Source organism: Galeopterus variegatus, unplaced genomic scaffold (genome assembly GCF_000696425.1).
Source record: "Galeopterus variegatus unplaced genomic scaffold, G_variegatus-3.0.2 Scaffold1911, whole genome shotgun sequence".
Lineage (NCBI taxonomy): Eukaryota > Metazoa > Chordata > Mammalia > Dermoptera > Cynocephalidae > Galeopterus > Galeopterus variegatus.
This window is the reverse complement of record NW_007728022.1, coordinates 234,908-249,523: the sequence shown is the minus strand read 5'-3', so window position 1 is coordinate 249,523 and position 14,616 is coordinate 234,908. Positions and strand designations below refer to the sequence as shown.

At 37.0% G+C, this 14,616-nt stretch overlaps 1 pseudogene; it reads right to left on the bottom strand.

The window, feature by feature from the left end:
• Positions 1-989: 989 nt before the first annotated feature.
• Positions 990-1,751, bottom strand: LOC103596004 (annotated as a pseudogene).
• Positions 1,752-14,616: the final 12,865 nt, after the last annotated feature.

Genomic DNA, 14,616 nt, shown 5'->3' with positions numbered 1-14,616 from the left:
GAGAGGAGAGAGACAATAAACCAAATACATAAGTAAAATATATTGTATGTTAGATGGTGATGACAGCTTTGGAGAAATAGCAAGATAAGATTGTGGAAAGAGGGAAGTTGAGGTGGGGAGATATGGACACATAGCGTTTGAGATGCACGTAAGACATTTCAGGGGAGATGAGTACACATTGTGAATCTGAGGAATTATATCATCACACACAGAAGGTATTTAAAGGCACAAAACTGGGTGAGATCACCAAGGGAATGAGAGTAGACCTAGAAGAGAATGTCCAAAAATTGAGTCCTGGGACAGGGAAATGAGCCAAAGAGATTGAGAAGGATTGGCTTGTGGGTAGGAGGAAAACCAGGAGAGTTTCTCATTCTGGAGGTCAAGTGAACAGAGTGTTTCAAAGAAGAGGAAGGGATTAACTATTTCAGAGTTTAGAGGACAATATAAATTTGCAAAAAACATTTTGGATTTAGATGAAAATTAACAGTACTACTAAAAACACTCTAAAAGTTTTTAAAAACTTATTGAGCAATTTAAAAATTTGTTACTTTTTGAAAATTTGCTTAATAATTACAAAATTTTAAGACAATGTACATTGTACATGAAATGTCAAAGCAGTTATCTTCATGTGAAAATATATAACAAAGCTTATCATACACAATGTGAGATAAAGTGTTGAGATTAAAGAAAATAGCTCTCACTGTATCTGCCAATGAAGGACCATCTTCAGTTGATACAAAAGAGTTAAAAATTTAGTATTTCATTTTACTTAATTTGAGCTATTTCTTTGGCATGGGGATCCAAACACTTGACCTTGGTGTTACAAGGCGGCACTCTAACCAACTGAGCTAACCAGGCAGCCAATTTGAACTAATTTTTTTTTTTTTCACTGACCAGAACAGATACCACGTTTATTTCACAAATACTGGGAAGATGGGTTGCGGGTGGAGGTGGGGGTCATAGGTGCACAGCTGCACGCACAGTCGCCATCACTGGCCCACTCCCCACGCCAAGGATTCAGCCTGGACTGCAGAGCCTCCAAGTCGATAGGCAGTGAGAGGTGAGTGCAGGGAGGGCCCTGAACACCAAGCCCCCTGAAAGCTCCAGCTGTCCCAGGAAAGCCAGCAATAAATAACAGTGGGCACAGCCCCACCCACACTGATCATGTAGTCACTCATCTTCACACTGGAAGTCTGAGGACTGGGATGAAGACTTTGAAGAGGCCGATGGTGCTGCCAAAGATCTCCACGATGAGAATCTTGACAGAGGCTGGGCTTCTGAGCATCAACCAGGGCAGCCCCACTGCCCATGATGCCCATGCAGACACCACAGAAGAGGTGGGACAGGCCCACTGTGAGGCCAGCCCCAAACATGGAGTAGCCTGCATGGTAGTTTCACTGTCCGATGGCATGAGGGTCAGTGGCACTGAAAGGCTCAGCCATGTTGCTAATGACAATTGCCATAAGGATGCCATAGATGGCCACAGCCTCCCAGAAGATGATGCTGACCAGGTTCTTGGTCTTGATCCTGGAGGCCCTCACCCCTCCTCCAATGACTGAAGAACTAGGGACATAGAAGCTCCTGGCTGCCCCAACCACAGACAGAGAGATAGTCAGGCCAGCGCCCAGGGTCAGGAATGATGCCAAACCAAAGCGGAAACCTAAGTCAAAAATGGTGTAGCAGAGTCCCACGACCAGGCCGCAGGCCCAGAAGGCTATGAAGACCCCAGAGTACAGCAGTGCCAGCCCCATCCTGGCTGCAACAACAGTGGGGGTCAGATCGGTGAGGGCAAAGCTAAAACCGCATCCGTGTCCACCCTCTACCCTGCAGCGACACCTGATTCAGCCACTGAGCTAATTTCTTGGCAAAAAATATAAATTGCTGTTAAACAACAACAAAAACCTATAGTGGCTGAGTTTTCTCCTGCTCTTATTTTTATGAATGTGAAGTAACTGGCTCATACTGACTCACGGTTTGTGAGTAATTGTCGTGTCTTATTCATTCAACACTGTATACTGAAAGCCTATCCTGTGCTAGGTACTGTTTTCTGTGTTGTGTATGCTGTTAAAAAGGGGTGGAGGGGGGCAGAAAAAATGATGCCTTTTTAGAGATAACATTCCAGTAGAAGCAGATAGACAATAAGCAAAGACACAAATAGATACATCATGTGAAATAGTGATAAGAAAGGTGAAGAGAATGATGTTGATAGGGATGAGGTTGCAATTTTTCATCAAGTAATGGGGAGTAAGGGAAATGAGGGGGCAGAGCTTGAGCAGAGGACAGAAGGAAGTAAGGAGGTGGGGAGCACTGCAGAGACCTGATGGGAGAGCATTTCAGGCAGAGGATGGCAAGGCCAGAGGCCAGTGGGCTGGAGCAGAAGGGGTGAGGAGGGTGACAGATCACAATGCTGGAACAGTGGACAGTCACCAAGTCACACAAGACCTGCTACCCCATGCGAAGGACTTCAGATTCTACTTTAAATGTGTTGGGATGCCCAAAGAAAATGTTCAGCCAAGCAGATGTGATTTATGTCTTAAACACTCTATTCTGTGGGGAAGAGACAATGAGGGGCCAGGGTGGAAAGGGAGAAAAACAATCAGCTATTGCACTTGGATGATGGTAACTTGGGTTAGGATATTAGGATGGTAGCCACAAACATAGTGAACATAGGCCAGGGTGGATTTTTCCAAGACGGATTGGATGTGGAACATGAAAGAAAAAGAGTTAATGACACCTTCAAAGGTGTTGACCTGAGCCACTGGTGTCATTTACAAGGGACACTTGGGCAGGGAGTAGGTTTGAGAACAAAAAATTGAGATTTTATTTTTTGAACATATTAGTTTCAAATGCTTATTATACATCCAAGTGAATATATTCAATAGGCATTTGGATATGCATGATTACAATCCAACAGCAAACTCAAAGTAGGAGATAATGCTTTTTGCCCCTCATCAGCATAGGGGTATTATTTAAAGCCATAGGACTGGATGAGAACAACTAAAGAGTGAATCAATAGAAAAGTTTTAAGAAAGCTTTAAAATCTGAGATTTGAGGGGGGCTTCAAAATTTAGAGGTGAGGAAAATAAATCAGATCCAAAAAACAAAGCAAGGGAATTAGCCAGTTAGTTGGGAAAAAACAGGAAACCATGTTATCCTGAAAACCAAATGAAGAATTTTAAGGAAATAGTAATCAACTATTGTGAACACTCCCAAGAAGTGAATAATAGATGAATTCAGAACTGATCAATTAATTTGGCAAACTGAATATCAGTGATAACCTTGACGAGAATAGTTTCTGTGGAGGTGTGAAGAGAAAAGAATAATTGAATTCTTAATTCTCTGGGTCCAGGAGAAACCAGAAATAGAAGTGGCAAGAAGAGGGAGAGGAAAAATGGAATGGTAGTTGAAAGAAAATGTGAAACAAAGGGATTTCACGCAGCCCTGACTACCAACCTTCCGTCTCCAGGTCAGTTTCTTATTTTTTAAGTCTGCTCCCCACAGTGTTAACTCTGATGAAATTCCACTCACTCCACGGATGTGCTACCAAACCCAGTCTACTGCTGCAGCAAATGAGAACTGGACTTGTCTGTCTGTTGACAGACTTCACAACCATGAGCTTCGCTTTTACAAATTTCATTCCACAACTGTTCTGTATACTGTAACTTTTTAAAAATTATGTGTATTTATGGATCAGCTCACTTAAATTCTAAGTCATGTTATGGATCACTGATCTGTATATTTACCAACTCTGTTTGGGGTTGACTTATTTCTTTCTTTCTTTTATTTTATTTTATCAATATACAATGTGATTGATTTTTGTGTCCCTTTACCAAATCTTCCCTCTCCCTCTTCCCTCCCATCAACCTCATATCTGTTCACTTGTCTTAACAACTTCAAGGAATTGTGGTTTTTGTGTCTTCTTCCTGGCCTAACCTCTCACTCCCCATTTGTTTGTGTACTTATTTATTTATTTTTGGCTCCTACAGATAAGTGAGAACCTGTGAAATTTCTCTTTCTGTGCCTGACTCGTTTCATTTAATATAGTTTTCTCTAAGTTCATCCATGTTGTTGTGAAGGGGAGTATTTCATTATATTTTATAGCAGAGTAGTACTCCATTGTGTAGATATACCAAAGAGATTTTTCACATCCTTGGTTAACTTTATTCCTAAGCATTTTATTTTTTTGGTGGCAATTGTAAATGGACTAGCTTTCTTGACATTTTCTGCATGTTCATTGCTGGAGTGTAGAAATGCTACTGATTTTTGTGTGTTGATTTTGTATCCTGCTACTGTGCTGAAATCATTTATCAACTCTGTTTTCTTGTAGAGGATTAAGGCTGTTCGATATACAGGATCATGTCATCTGCAAACAGGGACAGTTTGACTTCATCTTTTCCAATCTGGATGCCCTTTATTTCCTTCTCTTCTCTGATTGCTCTGGCTAGTACTTCCAACACTATGTTGAATAAGAGTGGTGAGAGTGGGCATCCTTGTCTAGTTCCTGTTCTTAACAGAAAAGCTTTTAGCTTTTCCCCATTCAGGATGATATTGGCAGTTGGCTTATCTTATATGGCTTTAATTATGTTGAGATACTTTCCATCTATACCTAACTTGTAGAGAGTCTTTATCATGAACAAGTGTTGAATTTTGTCAAATGCTTTTTCAGCATCTATAGAGATGATCATATGGTCTTTGTGTTTAATTTTATTGATATGGTGTATCGCATTTATTGATTTGCATATGTTGAACCAACCTTGCATCCCTGGCATGAATCCCACTTGATCATGATGTATAATTTTGTGTTTGTGTTGCTGTATTCTGTTAGCTAGTATTTTATTTTGGAATAGTTTGTAGAGAATTGGTATCAATTCCTCTTTGAAGGTTTGGTAGAATTCTGCAGTGAACCCATCTGGTCCAGGGCTTTTCTTTGTTGGGAGCCTTCTGATAACAGCTTCAATCTCTTTTATTGTTATTTGTCAGTTCAGATTTTCTACATCTTCTTGGCTCAGTTTTGGTAGTTTGTGTGTGTCCAGAAATTTATCCATTTCCTCCAGATTTTCAAATTTGTTGGCATAGTTGTTTATAGTAGTCACTAATGATTTCTTGTATTTCTGATATCACCTTTTCCGTTTCTAATTTTTGTTATTTGGGTCTTCTCTCTTCTTTTTTTTAAGTTAGCCTTGCTATTGGTTTGTCAATTTTATTTATCTTTTCAAAAAACCAACTTTTTGATTGATCTTTTGTATTGTTTTCTGGGTTTCGATTTCATTAAGTTCTGCTCTGGTCTTAATGATTTCTTTCCATCTGCTAACTTTGGATTTGGATTGTTCTTGTTTTTCTAGTTTTTTAAGGTGAAGTACTAGGTTGTTTACTTGCCATCTTTCCTTTCTTCTGAAGTAAGCATTCAATGTGATAATTTTCCCCCTAAACACTGCTCTTGCAGTATCCTACAGGTTTTGGTATGATGTATCATTGTTTTCATTAGTTTCGATAAATTTTTTGATTTCCTTTTTAATTTCTCCTTGACCCATATGTCATTAGGTAGAATGCTGTTTAATTTCCATCTGTTTGCATAGTTTCCTGAATTTTGTTTGTTATTGATTTCTAATTTTAGTCCATTGTGATGTGAAAAACGCATGGGATTTTAATTCCAATTTTTTTGAATTTGCTGAGACTCAGTTTGTGACCTAACATGTGATCTATCCTGGAGAATGTTCCATGTGCTGATGAGAAGAATGAATATTCTGAGGTTGTTGGATGGAATGTTCTGTAGATATCTGCCAAGTCCAGTTGGTCTAAATTGTTGTTTAGATCTTGTGTCTCTATATTAATTCTTTGCCTAGATGATCTGTCCAATATTGATAGTGGAGTGTTCAGGTCCCCTGCTATTATGGTATTAGTGTCTATCTCATTCTTTAGGTCTAATAGTGTTTGCTTTATAAATCTGGCTGCTCCAATGTTGGGTGTGCATATATTTATGATTGCTATGTCTTCTTGATGGATCAATCCTTGTATCATTATGTAGTGGCCTTCATTATCTCTTTTTATGGTTTTTAGTTTAAAGTCTATTTTATCAGGTACAAGAATAGCTACTCCAGCTCGTTTTTCATTTCTATTTGCATGGCATATCTTTTTCTATCCTTTCACTCTTAGTCTATGTGTGTCTGTACAGGTGAGGTGAGTCTCTTGAAGGCAGCATATAGTTGGGTCCACCTTTTTAATCTAGTCAGCCAGTCTGGGTCTTTTGATTGGGGAATTTAATCCTTTTACATTAAGAGTTGTTATTGAAAAGTGTTGATTTACTCCTAGCGCTTTATTGATTTTTGTTTGGATGTCTTAAGTGTCTTTTGTTCCTTTCTTTCTGATTTACTGTTTGTCTTCTGTATTTGTTGGTTTCTTGGGGTGGTAGATAAACCGTTTCTTTTTCTGTTTTTCTCTTCATTGCTAGCATTTTAATTTTAATAGTGGGTTTTGGGTTTTCTTAAGATTTTATGGCAGTAGTGGTTACTTTTCATGTACCAAACCCAGGACTCCCTTGAGAATTTCTTGTTAAGGGTGGTCGTGTGGTGAATTCCTGCAGTTTTTGTTTGTCTGAGAAATATACTATTTGCCCTTCATTTCAGAAGGATAGCCTTGCTGGGTAAAGTATTCTTGGCTGGCAATCTCTGTCTTTTAGTATTTTGAATATATCATCCCATTTCTTTATGGCTTTTATGGTTTGTGATGAAAAGTCTGATGTTAGTCTGATTGGGGTTCCCTTATTGGTGACTTGATGCTTCTCTCTTGCAACTTTTAAGATTCTATCTTTGTCTTTGGGTTTTGCCAATTTGAGTATAACATGTCTTGGAGAGGACCTTTTTGGGTTGAATACATTTGGGGATCTTTGAGCTTCCTGAATCTGAAGATCTGTGTCTTTCCCTATACCTGGGAAGTTTTCTGCCACTGTTTGGTTGAATATGTTTTCAATGCAATCCTTTTTCCTTTTTCCTTCCCTTCTGGAATATCCATGATTTGGATCTTTGAGTGCTTAAGGTTGTCTGATTTCTCTTTGATTTTCCTCAATGTTTTTAATTCTTTTTTCTTTTCTTTTTTCTTTTTTTTTTTTTTTGTCTGCCTGTGTTATTTCAAACTGCCCATCTTCAAGGTCAGAAATTCTCTATTCTGCTTCTTCAAGCCTGCTGGTTAGACTCTCAGTTGTGTTTTTTGTTTTGTTGAATAAATTCTTCAGCTCCACAAGCTCTGCTTTATTTTTTTTCAGGGCATTGATTTCCTTGTACATTTCTTCTTTCAGGTCCTGCATACTTTTCCTTATTTCATTGTGTTGTCTAGCTGAGTTTTCTTGTATCTCATTTAGTTTCCTTAGAATTATCACTAGAAATTCCTTGTCAGTAATTCAAGTGTTCATTGTTCTGTAAGATCTAGAGCTTGAGAGTTATTACTACCCTTTGGTGTGTTTCTTGATTTTTCATATTTCTGATATCTTTCCTTTGGTGTTTAGTCACTGTGGCAGGGGATTTCAAGGTCCACTTGCTCAACCCTATTGTTTGGATAGGATCCTGCTGGGACTGCCAATTTGGTGTGGCTGCCTCAGTGCCTGTGGGCGGGAGGCTTGGGCTTCTCTGGGCCGTGGGGACTGGACTGGGATGGGAGACCAGCAGCGGTGCCTACCTGCTTTGGCATGTGGGCATCTCGGGGCACGTGGTGGTCATGGTGACTCCCATGACGTTTTCATTTCTTAAAATATGAACTACTTGCAGGAAAAAAAACACTTTTCTTACCTATTCATTCTCAGCATCCAACACAATTCTGCTTACTACTAGGTACCAACAAAATTTTATCAACAATCGTTGAAGTACATTAAGAACTTCTGTTCATCCCAATACCATTAACAGAGTGAAAATCAAAGCCACCCAGTAGAAGACAATATATTGCCTGTGCACCCCAATCTGAGAAAGAACTCCAATTTTCTAATTTTCTCTGAAAAAAAACTTTTTAAAGTTTTCTCTTTCACTTTGGAAAGCTGTTTGAAAATATCTTTTAAAACTGATCATATACATATCCAAAGAATGAGCAATTCTACTTCTAGTTATATATAGAAGACCTGAGCATATTTGTTCTCCAAAAGATATAACAAGAATATTCATCACAGCACTATTCGTAATAGCCCAAATCTGGAAACTTCTTACATGTTATCAACAGTAGAAATGGTACTAGAGGTCAGTAGAGTGGTTACTTTTGGGGGAAGGGTAGGTAAATCTGGAAGTGGGTAAGAAGCATGCAAGTACATTATGATTGACAGTTTTTTTGTATCTAATAATTCAATAAAGAATTTGCATTAAAAAAATTTGACAAATGAATGGATGAGTTCTTTATTTGAAGAATATCTATTACTTCTTATTTATACATGGCTTAGAATTGACCTTTCCAAAGTCTATTCACTCAACATATAGTGACATCCCATTTACCTGCTATGTGCTGGACACTGCACGAGGCACTGGGAATACAGAGGTAAACAAAAAAGGTATAGTTTCTCTCTCTTTGCACAGTTTACAAAGTAGTTTCTTTGTTTTGAGCAAAAGAACATTACTGTCACCATTTCCAAACAAGTCTGGCCCATAATTCATTGAAGAAATGTTTTGTGATTCATTTTTTTCTGTGTATTCCTTTCAACTGTTTCCTTGATCAGGAAGTCCCTGTATCCAGGGACTTCACATGTAAGAATTTATATGTAAGAATTTCCTGTTAATCTCTAGACGTTAAGAATATCAAATTTACTGGATTCTAAGTTATTTAACTTTGACCACATCTAAGCTCTGTGAAAGGATAACATTTTATTGAAACCACATTTCTTCTGAGCCTGTTTGTTGATTAGTGAGTGATTTGCAAAAGTGCATGCTGTACGTTTTCTTCCTTAAGACTTATGTGAGGCATTATCAGTTCCCTGTATTTCTCTTGGAAGGACACAAAAGGGACATCATGATCTACTCCCCTATCTTTAAATGTGAGAAGCATATGTCCAATTAAATCTAGTGCTTCCTCTTCATTGTTCTGTATGAATAATTAACCTTTCTAAGTGCTGACATCAAAAGGTTTTGAGTCCCCCTTTTCTTCCAGGGGAAAAATAAAACGGAGAGCAGAACGGATGCTTCTTTAGAGTTTTCTTTGTACTCACTTTGAAAGATAGTTAATAATAAAATATGAGTATTAGAATCTCAAATGTTGATACTGAAAATTAGTGTTTTGTTAATTCTTTGGTGATAATGATTTTATTATTAATGTGGGCTTCTCTAAAGTAATAATGTTCTCTAATGCAATCATTTAGAACAATATGGTCACCAATCTACTTTCATTAGTCACATGGGAACACTATAAATCAATTTATATGATCTTTGCAATTGAAACTCACTGGATGCCAGCTGTGTTAATTTCTGTTAATTATCATCCTTTTAAATCTCATTCTTTCTGTAAGTAAGTATGCACTTTAGGACTTTTTTTTATAGTTTAAATTGTTCTGCTCATCCTCCTACAGGTCTCCTACAAAGGTTTTTGCCTCTCTGAATTGATTTATAATGTAACCTTGAAACAAGGAGAAGCATTAGCCGACTGCTGTTTTAATAAATGGCTTGTCAGCTATTTTACAACTATGATTATTTCTTTGGCTAGAGAAATTTCTACATAGCAGGCCTCTGAATCCCTAATTATTTCAAAGATTAGGCTGGACATTCTGGATCACCATCGATCTTCTGTGCAAATAAATACTTGACTGCTAGATAGAAAATAGCTTTCTTATGTCTGTATATTTTGATTTTGTCATAAGCTTACTAGTCAATTTGGGGAGTGGAAAATATAATGAAATCATTTTACATTTAACCTGTTAAAATTCTGTCCTCCTCTCTGTGTATGTTGACTTATTTTGCAACATAGAGTTAATTTATTTTAAGAAATCACTAACATTTTGGAATGTGAGTTTGGTACAACTCTTAGCTTCCCCAGTGAAATTTGATTAAGCTCACTTTTCATGGTTTTTTTCCCCCCACTATGCACAACTGCCATTTCAAAATAATTCTTATCTGAAACTGAATCATCATGCAGTTTTTTCTTCTGGCTATTCTTCCTCCATTCCTGGTTCCCATCTCCCTCAGTCACATCACAATCCATTCACTCCACCAAGCTATTTCCCTGAGGATCCTGCTAGATGTTTCCTCCTCTTCCTCTCCCTGCACATCACCATTGTCTGATAATTTTATCTCAACATTTCCTTATTCTTCTCTCTCCAGTTGTGCCTTCTTCTGCTTCTGATGTTTCTTACTTGCAAACTGACCTTTCTCTAGTCTTTTCCTTGCCCCTGTTTCCCAGTGTTTTGATGTAACAGGCAAATCTGAATTTATTGCTCTTCTGATAAACTCATTGATCTTTAATGCATTCACCAAAATGGTTCCTTTTAGTTGGTACGTATTTAGTATGTTTATGTTTTATTTATGCTTTATACTTCACCATGTTTCTTGAAAATGAGCTTAGTTCTTATAATAAAAACAATAAGCAATTAAAAAAAACAAACACCTGGAGTTCTACATTTAATGGCTTTAGGTTCTAAATACGAGAAATCAAAGCTCCTAAAAGGAACAGTACACAAGTTCCTGTAATACAAGGTCCCTGCCCACATCTCCAGTCTTTTCTCCTCCAGCTCTTGCCTGACAGGCTATTCCCGGCCTGTTCAACGTGCTTTCATGCTTCCAGGATGGTGTTCTCGCTATTTCCTCTAACTGGAATTCCACAAAGTGTATTGTTTTCTTGGGCTAACATAAAATACCAAAGACTGGGTGCCTTAAACAACAGAAATTTAATTTCTTGCAGTACTGAAAGCTGGAAGAGTAAGATCAAAATGCCAGCAGGTTTGGTTTCTCCTGAGTCCTTTCTCTTTGGCTTGCAGATGGCTGCCTTCTCTCTGTGTCCTCACATGGCCTTTCCTATGTGCATGAATAGGCATCCCTGGTGTCTCCTGTGTGCGTCTAATTTTCCTCTTCTTAAGAGGACACCAGTTAGATTGGAATAGGGCTTCTAACTGCCTCATTTTAACTTAATCACCTCTTTAAAGGCCCTATCTCCAAATATAGTCACATTCTGAGATACTCAGAGTTAGGACTTCTGCATATGAATTTTAGGAGATACAATTCAGTCCATAATATGCTCTGTTATGCTCCCATAGCAATTTCTTTTTCAAAGCAGTCTGAAAATGTGAATGTATTTTTTCTATTCTTTTTTTTTTTGGCGACTGGCTGGTAAGGGGATCTGAACCCTTTACTTTGGTGTTATAACACTGCACTGTAATCAACTGAGCTTACTGGCCTGCCCCATATTTCTTTATTATCTAAACCACAGCTAAAATAGCCACCTATAATCCTCTTGAAAGTCAAGGCTATGGTTTTAGCAATAGTGTTCTAAAGTCACTAGTGATAATAATAATAATAGCAATCAAAACAATAAAATAATAGATAATTTATCTCTCTGTTATCTTTTACTATAGTATCTCAAAATGATGCATTTATTACTTGCCAGCACCATTCAATTTGAATAGACTTTTGGAACTAAAAAGTGTCCTAGAATTATATTCTAAGAATGGTACCCTTTAAATCTGCATCTTGCAATCTTATAATTCAAGATGTCGCTGGTTATATATTTACAAACCATTTTTTGCAAACCATACATCTAATAAGGGGTTAATATCCAAAATGTATAAGGAATTCAAATAACTCAGTAGTAAGAAAATAAATAACCTGATGAAAAAATGGGCAAAAGATCTGAATAGACATTTCTCAAGAGAAGACCTACAAATGATCACAAGTATATGAAAATATGCTCAAAATCACTAATCATTGGAGAAATGCAATGAGATATCACTTCACACCTGTTAGAATGGCTATTATCAAAAAGACAAGAGATAATAAATGTTGGTGAGGATTTGGAGTAAAGGGAACCCTTTACACTGTTAGTGGGAATGTAAATTAGTACAGCCCTTACGGAAAACAATATGGAGGTTCCTTAAAAAATTAAAACTAGAACTACCATATGATTCAGCAATCCTACTTCTAGGTATATGTCCAAGGGAAACTAAATCAGTATGTAGAAGAGACATCTGCACTCTCATGCTCACTGCAGCACTATTCGCAAGAACCAAGACATGGAATCAACCTAAGTGTCCAGAAAGGGTTAAATGGATAAAGAATATGTGGAATATGTACACAATGGAACACTATTCAGCCTTCAAAAGGAAAGAAGGAAAGATCCTGTCATTTGTGACAACATGGATGAATCTGGAGGACATTATGCTTAGTGAAATAAGCCAGGCACAGAATGATAAATACCACATGACCTCACTTTTATGCAGAATCTAAAAAAGTTGAACTCATAGAAGCAGAGAGTAGAATGGTGGTTACCAGGGACTTGGCAAGGGGTGGGGTGGGGTTTGGGGGAGGAGGGGTGGAAGGGTGCTGGAGGAGGGGTGGGTTGCAAAGATGTTGGACAAAGGACACAAAGTTTCAGAAATAAGAGCGATACATTCAAAAGATCTTATGAAGACTATAGTCACCCGTATAACAAGTATATAACAAGTATTGCATTCTTGAAAATTGCTGTGAGTAGATTTTAAGTGTTCTTGCCTCAAAAAAATATGCAAGGTAATGTATGTTAATTAGCTTGATTTAGTCATTCCAGTTTATACATATTTCAAAAACATGTTGTACATGATAAATATATATATAATTTTTATTTGTCAAATAAATAAGTTTTAAAATTTGCTTCTATCTTGTCATTCAAGATGCTTCTGGTTATAGTACTCAGCATGTGTTTTTATGTGTCTCATTTTGTACTTGTAAAAGATTTACCTAGTGGTCTGAGGTATCACCCAGTCTAGAGGTCAGAAGACACCTGTTGTTGGACCTGACTTACATCTACAGACCAGGAAGATGGGCCGTCTTGAAGGTCTTCACAATGCAGATCAAGACAAGGGGTTATTCACTGAATTCCACACTCACTTACTACCTCAGAAATGAACCGAAAATTGAGAACTTGGTAAAATTCTTAAAATTTACAAATACTCTTTGCATGTTAGTTTTACTGCAAAAATATCTGGCAATAAAAGACTGCTAACATTTGTAAGGAAAACTTTATCTGGGAAAACCTAGAGGGATGTCATTGCTTCTTTGTGATGACAGAATCCTAGGACACTGCTAGGAGGAGTAGAGAGGACTGTGCTACTGAGAGAAATATCCCTGAGCTGCCTTTTTCCTTTAATAACAAAGTGTCCATGGAGGCTGGAGGGTGTAAGTGACAGAAGTGAACTTGGCTTTGCAAATATCAGACCTACCAATTTGAAAGCTCTCCTTGGAAAAATCTTTAAGTGTATAAGAGCATTTGTTAATTTTAGCAAGCAAATGAAACTACAACATACTGACTTTAAATATTTTCATCTTCAACACACTTTTCAAGTTAATACATGCACTAAGAAAACATAACAGGATAATTTATACCAACCACCTAGAATGTGCTACGAGATTGTAAGACCTGCAGGGGGCTGGGCCATGGTCTTGACCATAGTATTAATATTATTAGTAGTAAACAATATTATTAACTACCAATAATATTAATAATACAAAGAATAATATCTAACATTCATGTCATAGTCACTTTAGCTAAGGAGTTTTTTTTTTTTTCTATTGCCCTATTTAACCTTTATAGCAACTATGATAAGTATTATTCCTATTTTAGAGATGGGTAAAAAGTTCAGAGAAGTTATGTGATTTGTCCAAAGTCACATCGTTTCTGTGTGATGAAACTGGGTCTCTACTCAGTTTGCCTGATTTCAGAGTCTATGTTCTTACCAGAGACTATATAACTTCCTGGGTGTTTAATTTTTGCATTATTACTTTTGATGAAAGTGACTGTAAAATAGTTAAGAAGACCATATAAGTTTGCATAAGTGATTTTTTTTAAAAAAAAAATCTTTTATTAGATTAACAGAAATGAGGCAACATTAAATCAATAAAAACATTAAAAAACAGCTTTCAAAACAATTACATGAATTATTTATAATTCACATACTGTAAAATTGACCCTTTTAAAATATACAGCTTTGGTTTTTGGTACATTCACAGAGTTCTGCAATTATCAACACTATCTAATTTAGCACATTTTATCACCCCACAAACTCCCTATTCTTTCAGTTTATTTGGGTTTGTCTATTCTGGACATTGCACATAAAACAGAATCTTACAATAGGGGTTCTTTTGTGTCTAGCTTCTTTCACTTATTGTGTCTTCAAGGTTCATCCATGTTATAACATGTATTAGTACTCCCTTTTAATGTCTGAAATAATAATTCATCATATGAATATACCACATCTTGCTTATCTATTCATAAATTGATAGACATTTGAGTTGTTTTCCACTTTTGGGCTATTATTAATTATGCTGTTATAAGCATTCACATATAAATCTTTGTGTGGACAGATTTTTTTATTTCTCTTGGGTATATTCCCAGGAATGAAATTGCTGGGTTATATGACGACCACACTTAACATTTCAACAAACTGCTAAACTGTTTTCTTAAATGGCTTTGCCA